The sequence below is a fragment of the Ambystoma mexicanum genome, chromosome 2p, assembly GCF_040938575.1.
Source record: "Ambystoma mexicanum isolate Mex_15411 chromosome 2p, UKY_AmexF1_1, whole genome shotgun sequence".
NCBI classification, from domain to species: Eukaryota; Metazoa; Chordata; class Amphibia; order Caudata; family Ambystomatidae; genus Ambystoma; species Ambystoma mexicanum.
The window spans coordinates 744,924,163-744,940,875 of NC_090923.1; the positions used below are offsets into that span (position 1 = coordinate 744,924,163).

At 45.6% G+C, this 16,713-nt stretch overlaps 1 long non-coding RNA gene across 1 annotated transcript in view; it reads right to left on the bottom strand.

Moving 5' to 3' along the window:
* The window catches only part of LOC138565927 (uncharacterized), an 83,456-nt gene extending 68,055 nt beyond the window's left edge, over positions 1 to 15,401 (bottom strand). Inside the window, exon 1 of the long non-coding RNA XR_011301711.1 lies at positions 15,152 to 15,401. This is a non-coding gene — a long non-coding RNA (uncharacterized lncRNA). The remainder of the gene's footprint in view (positions 1 to 15,151) is intronic.
* Positions 15,402 to 16,713: the final 1,312 nt, after the last annotated feature.

Below are 16,713 nucleotides of genomic sequence, written 5' to 3' on the forward strand. Positions count from 1 at the left end.
ACCATAGGGTCATCTAAATTGTTAATCATTGTCCTAATAGATTATGCATCGAATTGGGTGACATGGTGTGTCATGGGGAGAGAGGTCACCTCATACAATGTAATCACGTTTCTCGCCACCATTTCTGACGTTGAAGGGTTCCCTGATGAATTAATAACAGACAACTGGGTCCAGTTTCAATATAGTGAAATGTGGGCTTTTATAAAGTTTAAAGGACTATAATATCACCTTACTGGGAATGGTCTTGTCAAGAACATGAACAGATTCCTCAAAGGCAGCTTACAGTTAGAATTGTTAAGAGTGGTTTGTGCTGATACCGAAAAGAAAAGCTACCAGTTGGCTAGATCCATCCTGGCCGCCCAAGGGATATGAAGTGAGAAAATAGACATGGAAGCCATACTGGTCAGAGCTACGTGAAAACATTGCACTTACTATGCCTACCATGACCAGAGGAAGGCAGCAAAGGAACTGCCAGTGGAGCCCAGAGATGTCCCCAAGAGCATTTGAAAATGTCCTCCTCCATGGCGTCTAGCGTCTAAGGCAATGAACACAGCCACCCTTGAGAGCGCTGACCTGTGGTCATCCAATGATGTGGTGAAAGTGGATCCCAGCTGGGCTTCCATGAAGAGGCCATAGAGGCGTACTAACCTGCACACAGGAAGTCTGTTCCATGAACTGAGAAATGTTGCAACAGGCCGATGCACAGACATGAATGCATTAGTTAGTAGCCCTTCCCTTTATCTGTTTCCCTTGTCTTCTTTTCCCTTTCTTCATTAACTCTCCCTCTCCCCACATTCCTGCAAGTATCCTTTGGGAAGTAATGGGGGAGATGTTATGATGACATCTTATTGACATCACTTAGAATGACATGACATTTCCTAGAATGCCATGAGAATGCTGCTGTGCTGCTTTGGCTTAGAGTGGTGAAAGACTGCACAGCAGGGACTTTCTAATAAAGTTATTCCTTCTACAGTTACGTGTTGGGGTGTTCACCTAAGATTCTCTTCAATAAATCACAGAGAAACAACAAGTGACCTTACTGCCAATAGCAGGCCCTGACTGGAATGTAAAACCAAACACAGTAATTACATTAACTGATCAAGTAAACAATGGTATACATACTCAGGGCCATTTTAACAGTTTCTAGGGCCTTATTTATTTATTTAATTGATTTTTTTATAACACGCCTAATACCGCACCTGAGTATGGTTTCTAAGCGCGGATCATGGATTGGAACCAATTGCTTCCAAGACCAGCGTGTTGCCCCTGTGCTATCCTCCGTTCCAAACCCTGTGCCTTGGGCACTGACTGCCTTGCCCCCCCCCCTGAAACCCATGTCCGCCTCCCACCCCGCATGAAACCCCTGTCACCACCCTCCCCTGAAACCCACGCCCCAGTCCCAATCTGCAAAATAAAAATAAAGGGATTACGTAGCTTGAGTCAAATTCAACAGAAACTCGTCTAGGTTTTAAATGGATTATCTAGTTAATAAAGTATAAACATTACACATCCCTCTGACCTGTATCCCCAAGAGGGTGTTCTATTGAAGACATTTTCAGTTTGTTTTTTGAATAATATATTAATTTTGAAAAAAAATAAAGGAAAATTATTTTTATGCAAGTATTGTATTTAATAAAATGATAACCTAACAGTTCAACCTGACCATTTTTATCTGTATGGATGTGCCCAAAGTACATGCCCTTGGAAATAAATTACAAACTAGGCAGCAGAGAAAACAAAAAGGCATGTAACAAACATCAAAATTCACTTAGCATTTCAGGTCATGCCCACAAAGTAATCATAGAAAGAATGAGATGAGAAGCACACAGTAAGGATATGCTTTCTACTGCCCAAGGCAGATGTGCCTGAAACACTGCCAAGATTAAACTATATATTGCAAAATCATTAATTGTGTCAGTAAATTCTATCTCTTGAAATATTCTAGACTCAATGTTTAACAGAGCCAAATTAAATCTGGCTTTAATCATAAAGGTAAAACAGGGACAGTTAAGAGATATACCTCCTTCGCCTTTTGTGGTAACGTGAGCTGAGGGAAGGCTATGCACTTAAGCGGGGTGTGAAGGGGAACCAGTAGTGACCCAAACAACAGAAGATCACAGTCCAAAATATAGGGCATGTCCAATCAAGGTTCTATAAAAATTGTATATACTTTAATTAAACACACCACCTGTAATAGAACACATAGAAAATACTGTACAAAAACCCACCCCGAAGGAAGAACAGAGAAGATGTAAGAAGAAACTAGCATTCTGAACGTGGTTCCATGGGTGGTAGGAGAATTACTAGCCACATAAAGGATATAGCGATGTTGAAAACAGGTGTGATTGTGACCTGACCAGTGTCTAGGGACCAAGGGGACCAAGGAGGCAGTTCAGGGTCAACAATACCTGGATTCAGTTCTTGGTGGGCGCTGAGTAGGGGCGAATTCGGTTGCTCTATGCAGCAAATGGGGTGCTCTCAATGGCGCAGATCAGAGTGGTCACAGGATGTTCGCAGTTGAACCAGGCCGAATCGGGCTCTAGCCGCTGGGAGGGGTCGTTGAGTGATGCTCCAGCGGTTCAAGTCGGTGGGCAAAGGTCATCGAAGGGGTGATTTTGGGGGCATCAATATGCAGGTCGATAAAGCGGCCGTTGAAGGGCTAAATGGGCTGAGCAATGGCTGTAACCCCTGGTCAGAGTCAGCCCATGACTCACCAGTGATTTGGATTGGGTCCCGGCATCGAGCAGGTGATTCCAGCCTAGCAGGTGGCAGGCTTAGATACGGCACGAGGCAGCATCAAGCTGGTTCGAAGTGCAAGCAATAGTCCAATTTGGTGAAGGAGCGCAAAATCCAGTGCTGGCACCTTCCCTCTTGTTCACGGTGCAATAAACACAGAGCATCAAGTTTGGTAGAACAGAGAGCTTCAGCTGGTCTGGCCCTCCAGCTGCTGTGAAGCCTGCTCATAGGGACTCAAAGACAGGATGGTTATGCTCAGGGTCTGCTCTCCCAGCTATGGGGATTCTGGCGCAGAGTGGTAGGTCCTGGTCCACTGCAAAGGTCACCCCTGTAATGCCCTGGCAGTGGGTCAGGGGCAGACCTTCCTTCCGCCTTGGACGGCTCCTTCTTCACGTCAGGCTGAGGGCTTTGGAAAGCACAACTTTCCCAAAGGAAGTCCAGTGAGTTCTTCTCAGGTGAATCTTCCTGTCTTCAGAGGATCCAAGAGGATCTGAGAGAAGCTAAAGAAGGGGTGGGAGACCCCTTCTTTTAAAGGCAAAAATAATTTGACTAAAGCTAGCCTGACCTATTGGTACAATCCCTGTTCTTGAACAGAGTGGACTTTGCCCTTCTGATGTCACACCCAAAGTGCTTTGCTCCAGAGGTCGTGGAGGGGACAGGAAAGAGAAAAAGAGACGGAAAGATGCAAGCAGTGTCCTGCCTCCTCTAAACCCGCCACCTTCTCTTCCCAGTAAGAACAAAGGCCCTTAGAGATGCAACACCCTGGTGTGAGGCCACTCCTTTTGAATGGGTGTGCTCCTTTGATGCCTGGGCCAGGACAGCTGCCTCTGAAGTAGGGTGTTACCTGCCATCACAAAGAGATCAAAGAAGAGATGCAGTCTTCCAGGTTCATGTCCTGCCATTTGGAAGCCTCCACCCGGCCGACCAGAATGCACATAACCTTCCACAGCAGAGCTGACTCACAGGAGCTGATGCATGGGCAATATCAATTAGGATGTGGTGGCCATGAATATAAGTAGTAAAAAATCTACTTATTCTCTAGAGATGCACACCAGTTTCGAAGTAGTATATCTCTTCATGGATGTATTATATCTCTTGTGTTTGCACATGGTGCAACGAGGAAACAAACAGCCCTGGCACAAGGCTGATTAATATATAAAGAGAAAGAAAAGAGCCCCCTGCACACCACTGTACTGTTATCAGTCAATTGTTAGGTAACAATGTAAATATTAACAACTCCAATAATCTTCACATGTGATCATGTATTTAAATAGCAGTAATTTTAATCAAACATTTTTTAAGCATGATAATTAAAAATTCAGAAAGCCATTTTTTTTACAGAGCGTTTCGGGTTCAAACCCTTCTCCAGGAGCAAAATTAAATCATAGGTCCAGATTCTTCAATTTCATATCTACAAATCAAAAGTCGAGTTCATTAGTTTATTGGTCTCATCAACATAGGGCCTCATCACAAGTCCGGTGGTAACCCTTGAAAGTGGCAGTAACGAAATTAGTGCTGACAATATCGCTCCGCTGGATCATGAGCAGGCACAAATACCGCTGACCGTAAAATCAGCCAGCGCAATTACAGCCGCGCGAATTATATCCGGTGCTATTACAGCCAGCGCTATCACAGCCAGCCACACAAGGTGCAAACACGGGCGCATCGCAACCCCTTGTCCGGCGCTATTAGCACCGAAAACTGGTGCTAATACCGCCAAAAACACGGTGCAGTTACCTGCTGCTTGTAGCTGGAGGTAAATGAACACAGGTGCCTGAAATGTAGCCATAGGTGATCCAAATACATTCCAGAGGTTTACATAAGGCACACTCCTCCCCTAAACACTGTTTCCAACGCCATGCTGCCACTAGCCATTGTGAGCTGGGACAGGCAGCTGCGCATGCTACACTTCGAAGTAGCGAGGCTGGACAACCAGGACAGGAGACAGGGAGTACAGGGGGGGTGGGCAGGAGGAGGAGGAGAGCCCAAGCAAGGCATGACATAATCCCCAGGGTCACGCCCTCACCTGACAGCCAGTTGGTCACCCTGTACCACCTCAACAGGGAGAGCATAACAGAGCTGCTCAACACAGTACAGGATGACATAGGGAGCACGATCAACATTTGGAGCGCTGTGCCCCCACAGCTGAAACTAGTTTCCGTCCTACAATTCCTTCAAACTGGCACCTTCCAGCACTCCATGGGTATGATGCATGGCATGGCACAGCCCACGTTCAGTGCAGTGCTGGCCCAGGTGCTTGAAGCCCTCCTGTGGCAAGTGCAATGTCACATGTCACTGGCCACCACCCCAGCACAGGTCAATGCCATGAAGGCATTGTTCTATGCCATTGCTCAAATGCCAAATGTGATAGCTGCACTGGACTGTACCCATGTTGCGCTGGTGGCCCCCCAGGTCAACGAAGCAGTGTACCGAACCTGCAAGCACTACCACTTCCTGAATGTGCAAGTGACCTTTGACCCCAACCTCATCATCACCCACTCCTGTGCTGGCTACACTGGTTCCACCAACAATGCCATGGTCCTACCGAACAGCACACTGCCAGGATACATGGAGAGACACAGAGGACAATGGACTTGGATGGTGGGTGAGTAGGAAAGCTAGCACACATGTGCTGCGGGTAAAATGCCCAAGGAGGAAGGCTGGTGTGAGTGACCACACAAAGGATGGCATGACAAGTAAATGTGAAATACGCACTTTACCAAATCCCGCAGCAACGTCACAGTACAGACCAGGGAGTATGCACATGTCAGAATTAGCTGCACGGAGAAGCAGTAGTACACATCCAGTATCAATCAAATACAACAACATGACTTCAGGTACTACAATGCAACATGCACACACCAAAGCAATGCAGACACATGTCCAAATTGCCACACAGTACTACATCCCTGCCAGTACTACAGCCCTGCACCTATGTGCGGCTAGCCCACAATTCCCACCCATCGCCACCAGACACCCAGGGAGAGTCCATGGTGAACCCAGCATGCCGCATGCATGGTGCAAAGACACAGCCACATGACAGCCACCATGTCCACAGCACATGTCACCAGCAGACACCATATGTAACATATGCTGCATGAAACAGGGTGCATGTGAAGCACAAACAATGCATGGCACAAGTGACACTGCATGCACAGACATAGAATAGACACATGCCATGAAATTAAGGCCCATCTGCATGCACAAGTAGTCCATTGAACTGATATTGTAAATCCACCCCCACACCTTTACACCATGACTAATGCCTGTGCCTCCACCCATGCAGGTGACTCTGGATACCCACAGCTGCCCTGGCTAAGGACCCCTGATCATGATCCACAAGCACCTGAAGAGAATGCCTACAACCATGCTCACAGCTGCACCCGTGTGTGCACTGAGCGTACCTTTGGCCTCCTGAAGGCAAGTTTCCACTGCCTCGACCGAACCGGTGGAGCCCTGATGTACGCTCCAAAGAAAGTCAGAATAATTGTGCTTGTGTCTGCAATGTTGCACAATATCTGCCTGAAGAGAAATGTTCTGCTACCTTCTGACGTGGACATGCCACCCCGAGGGTGAGGATGAGGCGCCTGTTGAAGAGGCAAATGCACGCATTGCCAGAGATGACATGAGGGATGGGAGAATGTCACGCCAGGGACTGTCAGACAATTTCTTTTGACACTTTTACATAGCAAAAGCCATGCACCACTGTGTGACACCACGCTAATCAATAAACACGGCAAAGACACAATCATGAATGTCCTCGCATTGGAGAATTTGTATGGTTTTTATGAAATGAAGTACTCCAACAATCCCTCCTCCCACCACCAACTCCCCAGCACTCTATCCCCTGCCCCTTCCCACCACGAACTCGCCAGCAGACTATCCCCCTGCCCCTCCCACCTCCAACTCCCCAGCACACTATCCCCCCTCCCACCACCAACCCCCCAGCACACCGATAGCATCTCATTTCAAAATGGTCAAATGTATCTTCGATTTACAACCCCCACGTGAAGAACCGTCTGTTACATTTTACTATATTGAAATGAGACCTAAGAGCACCTTTGATCCCCAGATCAATAACGTGGCTTTAAACATCTTTGAAAAAAAGATGCTATCAGATCTTAAAGGCATCAAATACAATAAAATCTCTCATTACAATATCCATAAAAAACGAAGTCAAATCATAAAAAACTTTGCACATGATAACAGATTAACACTTAAACACTTAAACCTGTGGATAAAGGTGGCATACTTGTCATAATGGACTATATATTATAACAACTGATGTATGGAGTTGCTCAATGACATGGATACCTATTTCAAGATAGATGCTGACCCCACTCCTAGGATAGGTACCCTCATTAAGAATGTACTTGATAAGGCTTTGGACAACAAATGGATTAACAGTAAAACGTGACCATTTCTTCATAAGAAATTCCTTACCACCCCAGTGTTCTATGGTCTCCCTAAGATCCACAGAAATCTCAAGAATCCTCCACTCAGACTAATAGTAGCTGGGACTGATAGTATTTTTGATTCTCTGGAAATGTATCTGGATAGAATTCTGCAACCAATTGTACAAAAGACATCTACATAACCGCGAGACACATCCCATGTCCTCAAATGTTTTGGAGAACCAGGCCCATTGCCAGACAACTGCATCCTTATCTCCTTTGACATACAGAGCCTATATACTTCAATCCACACTTGGAAGGCATGTAAGCACTAGAGTGAGTTCTCCTACAGGAAGAACATTGCCAAACAGCATAAGTATTTGCCCTAGAATTGGCCAACATTATTCTTCACAGTAACTTCTTTCCATATAACACCCAGTTCTACCTGCAAGCATTTGGCACATCTATGGGGTCAGTCATGGCCCCTGGATATCCCAATATATTCATACACCACCTGGAATGTTCACATGTACTACAACATGAATGCTGGTCAGCTAAACATGTGATATGGAAGAGGTACATGGATGACATCTTCTCAATATGGAAGGGCAACATAGATAAACTACCTGAATTCTTACAGTTTCTCAACACAATACTCCACACATCCAATTTACAATGGAAATTGGCAACCCCAAACTACATTACCTTGATGTTGAGATTAAAATATTAGGGAATGGTGTAGTGACAAACATGTATCGCAAGAAGACCGACTTACTCTACAGTCAATTTTTAAGACTGAGAAGAATTATCTCGGCTGAGACTACCTTTGAATTGGAATGTGAGCCACCAAAGGGGTTATCCCCAGGAAATAGTCCGGATAGCAAGACAAAAAGCTCAACAACGGACATGTGATGATCTTCTGATCCCTAAACACAAGAGTGTAGACACACCATTTCTGTACTCGCGCCAAAGCCATCACATGATGAGATTATTGAAGAAAAATTGGAGATTAATACAACTTTATCCTCAGATGAGCAAACTATTCCGAAGTTGCCCATGATTGCCTACAAGAGGGGCAGAAATGTCTGCGACCAGTTGGTCAAAGCAGATAAACCATCAAAATCCAAACAACTAGCCTTAAACAAATGAAAGAACAGCACCTTTCCGTGTTTGAGTTGCAACAATTGCAACAACATTATGAAGAGCACTTATCTAAGACACCCCCATTCAGGCTCACAGATTAAACTCAGGGATTTTGCAACCTGCGACACCAGCTGCATGATCTATGGACTAAGCTGTCCCTGTGGAATCTTCTATGTGGGTGTAAAGATACTGGTGGGGGGGTGACTGTACTTCCGCTCTCTATATGGAAGAGGAGAGGCACAGAGAACCCCAGCCAAGATTCTCTATTGTGGTAGCAATGGACGATCAATCAAGGCCAAGCTTCTCAGGAGGTGATGCGGGCTGGTTCTTAAGTACAGTGTAGTCCCCAAACCCCCACAAAGGAATGTCCACACACTGTATTACTGAAAACACAGTCTTTATATAATTAATATTCAACGGTATGTACATGATCACAATAACGCACTTTGTACTCAGAATTCCACAATGATAAATATATACAATTCTAAAGTGGTACCACCAATGTTATCAAATCTCATTAAAAGTGCATCAACTGTACGGTTAAAATGTCACACAGATCAATAACGAGGAAACCAGCAATAGAGATAGGAGGGAAATCAAGATGGTTGAAACAATAGGCAGAATACTGGCCCCCTACCGATAGTCACAGTTCTGTGTGGAGATTCCCCCACCTGGGCAGCCTGTAAAATAAAGATATATAGTACAAGCCCAGTCCATATATTGTTCAATAGTCTTATTTCCTCCTATAATGTTCCCCCCCCCCCCAATGTACCTGGTGGAGTAGAGTTCTTCGAAGACGCGTCGAAGGATCCTTCTTGAGTGATCCCTTTAAAGCAGCAGCCACGGATCATCGAGGGGCGTCGAAGATGGTGAACTTGTCGTCAACGGCGGCAATGAGAAGTTCAAGGGTGCCGAGACCACGGCGTCGATCCAGGCGGTGCTCGTCAGCGACAACCTGGGAGGATGAGGTGTGCGGGGCACCTCGGCGATGGATTGTTCAGTACCGCAAAGAGTTTCAGAAGAACTGTGGCCCAACAAGGGCGTCGAGTGGTCAAAGTCCTTGTGTCCTCCAGTTGGCGGGAAACCCACCGGCGGCTTCTCCTCTGCGCGTTGGTCATCCTCGACTTTCTCCGGCGGGACAAATCGGTCCACGTTGCAGACAAGGGAGTCCTTCGATTCAAATGTTCTAAGGCAAAGGAGCGGGCGGCTCCGGTTGTCGGCAGTACGGCGTCAAGTGGTGCCCACATCTGGGCAACACAACTTCGACGGGCCTCCAGCGGTTACACAAACCTGCAAACCCTGGTCGATGGCAATAGACTTCGGCAGTGGGGAAGTTCGGGTGCTTTGCTTCGTTCTCCTCGGCAATCCTGTCTCGGGTCAGCAGCCTTTTGAGGGTCTGACTTCCAGGGAGTTTCGGCGAAGGTTAGCGGTGCTCGATGGTCCCTCGGAGCACGGGAAGAGGGCGCCTTACCAGGTCCTCTCTCGGATCAGTCTTCGACGAATTTGGCAGCTTTCAGATCAGGTCAAAGCAAATGCAACAGCAAGTCTTCTTCTTCCCATTGGGCGTCGAGGTGGTGAGAGGTCCCCAGATATACTATCCTGGTCTCTCATCCACACTGCTGGGTCACACGCAGCAGCCAATCATACAGAAGGGCATTCATGCAGTCCGTCAGCCAATCAGGCACACAGTGCATTCAGGCCATCCTCCTCCCTCTCAGACACTCACAACAAGGAATGTGGATTGGGACAAGTACCCAGCCATTCAACACTACACACTTCATTCAGGCCAGTTTCGGGCAGGGCTGTCTCAGTCTTTGTCTCTCATACCAGAAACCAGACAGCCACAACAAGAAGTGCATATTGGTCACACACTCCATTCACCCAGGTCGCACCCACAGGGCGTAACCACAACATACAGTCACTGGGAAGGCTCCAGCCAGTCTGGACTGGACTTCACAACAACACCATATATGGAACTTCCACCCAACAGCCAGTCAGGGGGAATGGACGGAGTCAGGGCTTCCCAGGACTTTGGGAAAACAAGGTAACAGGCAATAGAAAGCAAGAGGCCACAGGGGCCATCTTGTTTTCTATAAGGAATCAACTGATTCCAGTGGCAGGGCCTGGGTATCCCAAAATGGAGGATACTCAGAGCACCTGTCAAATTCAGCATGGAGCTGCCACCAGCCCATACTCTGCTCTGCGGGCCACCCACAGGTGCCCAAAAACATACACAAAAACATACACTAGGGGCACAGGTTTGTACCCCCACCCATGGGTGCCGTAAGGGTATCCCATGGGTCTGTTCACCAAACCAAAAGAGAGTGAGCTGCACCGCCAGGAGTCCCACATGAACTCCTGTGTGGAAAACACGACAGAACACACGAAAAAAAGGCAGTAAAGGACAAGGATACGGAGGCCTTGTCCCTCCGATGCATTTCCAGCATCACAGTGGGACAGATCACTGGACGTGCCAAAGAAAGGTGGAACAAACACAAAACCAATATCCACACACACAACAATAAGTCACCAGTTGTCAGACACTTTACTGATCAGAAACATTCGGTAGCCCAATTACGGCTTGCGATACTGGAAGTGGAGACCAGATCACAGAGAGTCAGAGATATCAATAAGAGACTAACCCAAAGAGAACTCACTTGGATTGATAAATTGGACTCTTTACATCCAAATGGGATGAATGAGGAATTTTATTTTGGAGCCTTCCTATTCATTCAGTTAACTGACTCCATGTTAATTTCCCTTGATATATGCTACTGATTTGGCTCATGATATAAACCGTATGGTTGACCCCTATCTGAGATTATGGATTGGTTCTTTATGGCTCTGTGCACCGGTGTACTTCTGACGGGCATACATATATATTGTGAATATATTACACTACTGTGAACCATATTGTATTTGATTGTTACACCAGAAGAGTGTGAACATATTAACGCTGTATTCATGCAACTGGATTTGCTACACATCTTCATTGAATTCTATAGGACTAGTTTGACATCAATTTAACCTATAGTATTTTGAGTGGCTTGATAACCGTGGTGCCACTGTAACTCTTCCCCAGATTGTGTGTCTTTGTCTCTCAACATTTGCCCAGGTAAGGAGATATTTGTTTCTCAAGTGTCTCTGTCAAATTTTAAATTTTCCTCTCGTCACCTTTATGTGACCCAGTTATGCTAATACTGACAATCCCATTGGGGTTATGAGTAACTTTAAGCCATGAGGTGAGCATCAAAACATGGGGTTTGGGATTTCTCCCCCGCAACCCACACTTTCAATGCATCAGCATTATTCACATACCAGCCTCAATTCACGATTAAGAAATTGGAATATAGAGGTACGGCATTGATAAACATAACGTGCTTTCGTGCTTGTCAATATTTACATGTTACGTCATCGTGCTTGAAAGCGATGACGTCACTGTGTCTGTCAGGCACCACATAGGGCGGCCATTTTTGAAACACCGGCTCCTGCACTGCGAGGGGTAAGCGTTTCTTACATGGAAGTGTTGCTTTCATGAATCTAAGGAAAGAGAGGGACTGTGACGTTCCGACAGGATTTTATGAAGAACCTGTTTTTAACTTGAACATCTGGACCCATAAACTATTTTTAATTATAAATGCCTCAGATTTTACTCCAACAGACTACCCTCATAGGGCAAATGAGTGATGGCATCCTCTTAGAAATGCAAGTATTAAACTGTGGACTACTGCTGCCCTATAAAATATTTTGTTAGGGTAAGAACTTTCATCTGCCTATTGTTTCATAATTAGAAATCTCTAACACCTAAGGTAGTGAGTTTTACAACTTTGTGTATTCATAGTGTTTGCACTAAGTTTTATATATATTTGAATTCAACACCAGATGGTGACATCCCTTCTTCTTTAATCTAGATAAACATATCCATTGGCTTGACCCAAGTGAGGCATTTTAGCCATGATGCAGGCATTCACTCATGGAAGATGTTTTCCAATCTCCATTTTACCTTGGATTTAAAGATAAGGTTTGGCAGCACCCTGGAGGCCGTAATACTGAGACATAGAATAATACCGGATAGCATTATCTAATGACCCACCTATTTTTCTAGTGTGCTATTTCTGACACGCAGTGCTTGAGAGCAGCCTTTTGCTCCACAATTAATAAGAAGTCCACTGATTGTTTGGAAAGTATAATCCAATAAATCCAGGTGAATGTTCACTCCTTAATATGGGAGTCTGTACATTCTGTATACTCTGTATAATAATGAGACTATGTAGATGAGACCAATACGCTAATGATCTCTACTTTTGATTTGTAGATATGAAATTGAAGAATCTGGACCTGTGATTGAATTTTTTCTCCTGAAGAAGGGTTATTAACCTGAAACGCTTAAAGTTCCATATAAAATTGCTTTCTGAATATTTAATTTTCATGCAAAATTTTGTTTTTTAATAAAATTACTGTGCTATTTAAATACATGATCACATGTGAAAATTATTGGAGTTAATATTTACGTTGTTACCTAACATTTGACTGATAACAGTACAGTGGTGTGCAGCGGCCGTGAGAGTCTTTAACCGTAGGACTCTTTTTTTTCTCTTCATGAATATAAGTAGTACCATGCACCATGACTAAACTCAGGCATACCTTTATTTAGAGTTTACCCTGCCACCAGCATAGGCTAGTCATGATAATCATAGTTTTGATCTTAAATGCCACCCCTGTGCAGCAGAAACTTGGCTGTCGCTGTGGCTGTCGAGTGAGCATCTTCTGACCTTTGAATCTGATCTACGTCACAAGCAGAGCAGGCGCTGCTGATCAGGCTACTGTTGCAGCAGGGTACAAGTATACTATGATTCTGGCATGGAGTTGCCAAAAAGGGTAATCTGGTGGGAAGATTATCCTTTTGGAGATGTGATTTCCTGTACCATTTTATGTATTCACAAAATTCAATAAAACCAGGGCTTTGCACCCTTGCCAGATGGCAATTCTCCACACTGTGTACATTCTGAAATGTGACACACGTCATGCTCAGGGATTGATAAAAAACAGGGCAATGGTCTAAGGGGACCCATAATATGAAAGATACATCTCAAAGAAAGCACAAATTAAAGTGAAGAAGAGATGAAGAGGGTAATTATAAGGGGGCTTTGGTAAAGTCATCTTCGACTCCTCTCTGTCCTTCTTCACTCACACTGAGAACATTGCCAAGAAGTCTTTCTTTCAGCTCTTCTTCTCAAATGAATTCTCCCTTTTCTCACTTTCCCCCAGAGGCTCAATGTTACCCGCACCCTGGTTCTTTCTAGGCTTGACTATTGCCAATAGCCTTCTCCTAAATATACTTTCTTCCACTCTGCGACCCCTCCAGCTAATCCAGAATAGGGCAGCAAAGCAAGACTTATCCTTGGCCTCAAGCCCAGGGGCCGCATCTCTCCTGCCCTAAAAAGTATTCACTGGCACCCGGTTGCTGCACAGATTAAATACAAATCCATCTGCATAATCCGCAAGGCTGTCTGGGACCGGGGACCACACTATCTTCAACTTTATCTCACTAATACTCTCTCTCTAGCCCTCTACGTTCCTCTGGCACCAACTATTTGTGTGTAAAGCGTTTTCCCAAACAGAAAGTAGGTGGTCTACCTCCACTGGCTCCCTCCTATGGAACAGCCTCCCCGGCCCTCTGCACCCGGACAATAATGACTTTGAATGAAATGTGCCATGGCTTTGAAGTGTCCCAGAATCTGACTGAGATAGCATTTTTCTGGCCTATGTGTGGTACAAGGCGCCATACAAAAAGGTAGAAGACAAAGATATATTTTAGCTAGTGTACAGCATGCTATGAGAAAACTATACTCAGTTGCTATCAGAATTGTTGCGCTTATGGGCTATACATCCCTGCTTTTTGAAACCATACACTTATTTGCGGACACCGTGGATGGAAGAGCCCCCTCACTATGTGCTTTGCAGAATCTGGGGTTCTGGGAGGGAGGCTGCCATGTCAGAAATACTTTCCACTAAAGTGAGGACCTGCCAATGCCCGTCTCAGGCTCTCTTCCCCAATTTGACTACCGCATTTCTTCCTCAGATAAGCAATTATTTAAATCTATGAGTCAAGTTATTTTGGGCGCTTTAACCTAGTGCTTAGGTAATCAGTGGTTACGATGCTCAGCTAAACGTTACCCATTTTATCTGCCTCTGAAAGGATGAAAGGCTGAGTCGGCCCTGATGGGATTCTGATTGGGTGTCCTGCAGGTTACAGAGCTTAGCGACCCATTTACTTTTCCTTTAACTTTGTGTATATTTTTAGTACTCTAAGCAGGTTATTACAAATCCAATGTAATGTAAAAGCTGAATTGTTACTACCTCTCTCCCTTATCCAGCTGTATAAAAGCAGATATTTGAAATAGATGGTGACAGGGCCCCCTCAAACATGCACGCCACTGCAGGCATAACAATCCGGCCTTGGGGCTGTGGAGACCAAATTAGAGAATCCTAGAAGTGACGGGACAATATTACCACACAACAGCACATCAGCTGGCAGCTACAGTTTACATCGCATTCCACAAAATTGCCCTTTTAGACACCGGGAGATGCAAAGATTGGTCCAGAATAACATTGTGCTGATCAGGTACTGAAGCTAGGATGTTAATTGAAGTGTCTGCGTGCTAAACTCAGTAATGTGGACACTAGGACACACATCCCAATTCTTCGTCACTGGGACCGCAGAGGCCAGAAGTGATGTGCAAATAATAACCTACAACACAACACATGAGGAACTCCCACCCAGCAAGACCGCCCTTCCCTGTGAGGTCCGGGGCAGTTTTCCCCTCTGACTGGCACTCCCCTTATGATTGCCTTGCATGGATAATGAATGTACATACCTTCCCCAATTTGATGACCATTTGTCTCCTTCGCCGCAAGGCTCAAGGACAAGTGACTCGAGGAAGAGGTCCTCAGGCTCCTGGCTAGCTGTCCTTCTGTGGCAGGCAGGATGTAGGCAGCAATGTAAAAGTGCTGACCGTGGGAGGCAGACAAACAGTAACAGTGGTGGCACTTGCTACACCACGCAGCGAGGGAGGGCAGAGCAGCTTCCTCAGCAAGCAGCTGCAGAGTGCCTCCTGCACAGGAGGAGGGGAAGCATCCGATCCAGGGCAGGCAGGAATCAGGATAGAAGCCAGCTACTTCTGCCACTCAAAGCGTGGGCCCTTGTGCTGCTTGGCTCAGAGGCTTACGCAGGTGCGCTCACTCGCTTTCACACCCACAGCCAGACCCAGCAGTCATGGAAGGCAGATCGAACAGTGAGAAATAATTGGCACACTGCAAGGAGGGGTGGAGCCATCAGACAACACAGGCACCTCCATGTCAATCATCATTACTGTTTTTTAGTTTCGTAATTTATTTCTTTGGATTTATAAAGCGCCCATCAGCCCGGAGGCATCGTGGCGCAGTTACAGAATGTTCACTTAATGCATGTTATGACAGTTGTTACAGAGGCAATTATAGACATTCAATGACAGTGTTGAAGGGGTGGTCCGAGGTTACAGAGGAACAATGTTGGAGACAGTGCATTATGGTAGCGGTTTAGTTAAATAGCTTTGTTTTTAGTGCCTTTCTGAATCTTGTGAGGGATTCTTCATTTCTTAAACTGAGCAGAAGCGCGTTCCAAGCTTTAGGGGCTAGTACTTCAAAGCTGGTACCGCTAGCATTCGCTCTGTTGAATGCTGGGACTGAGAATAGGTGTGAGTATTGGTCACGCTTTGGTCTGTAGGCAGGAACCTGGTGTATTCTTTCCGGTAAGTAGGGTGGGGCGGTCTGTGCAAGATATCTGTGTGTGAATGTGAGGGCTTTGAATGTTATGCATTCTTTGATCGGAAGCCAGTGGGCATCTTTTCTTGCCTAGGAGATGTGCTCTCTCCTGGGGATACTGAGTGCCGCTCTAAGAGCGCTGTTTTGTGCAATTTGCAGTCTGTTGATGTTGTTCGCGGAAGTGCCTAGGAGTAGGATGTTACAGTAATCCAGCTTTGCACCAATTGTAGCTCTAGCGATGTTGCAGCAGTTCTTTGGTGACAGGTGGGGTTTCACAGCATTTATGATTTCGGAGGTAAGTGCTGCTGATGATGATATGGCGCTGACTTGCCTATCCATTGATAAGGTGGAGTCCAAGTAGACACCAAGGGTTTTCACTGCAGCAGAGGTTGTAATAACAGTGTTCTCAATGCTGAAGGAGCTGTATTTGTCGTTTAGTTTTTTAAGGATTCTTTGGGGCCCACCAGTAGGATTTCTGTTTTCCCCATTTAGATATAGGCCATTGGCAGCCATCCAAGCCTGGATGTGCGCATATGTCTCTTGGAGGGTGCTGAGGTCTTGCTCATAGTTACCTGTTAGAGGGAGGAGAATTTGTGTGTCGTCGGCATAGTTAGTAAAGGCTATGCCGAAATATTCT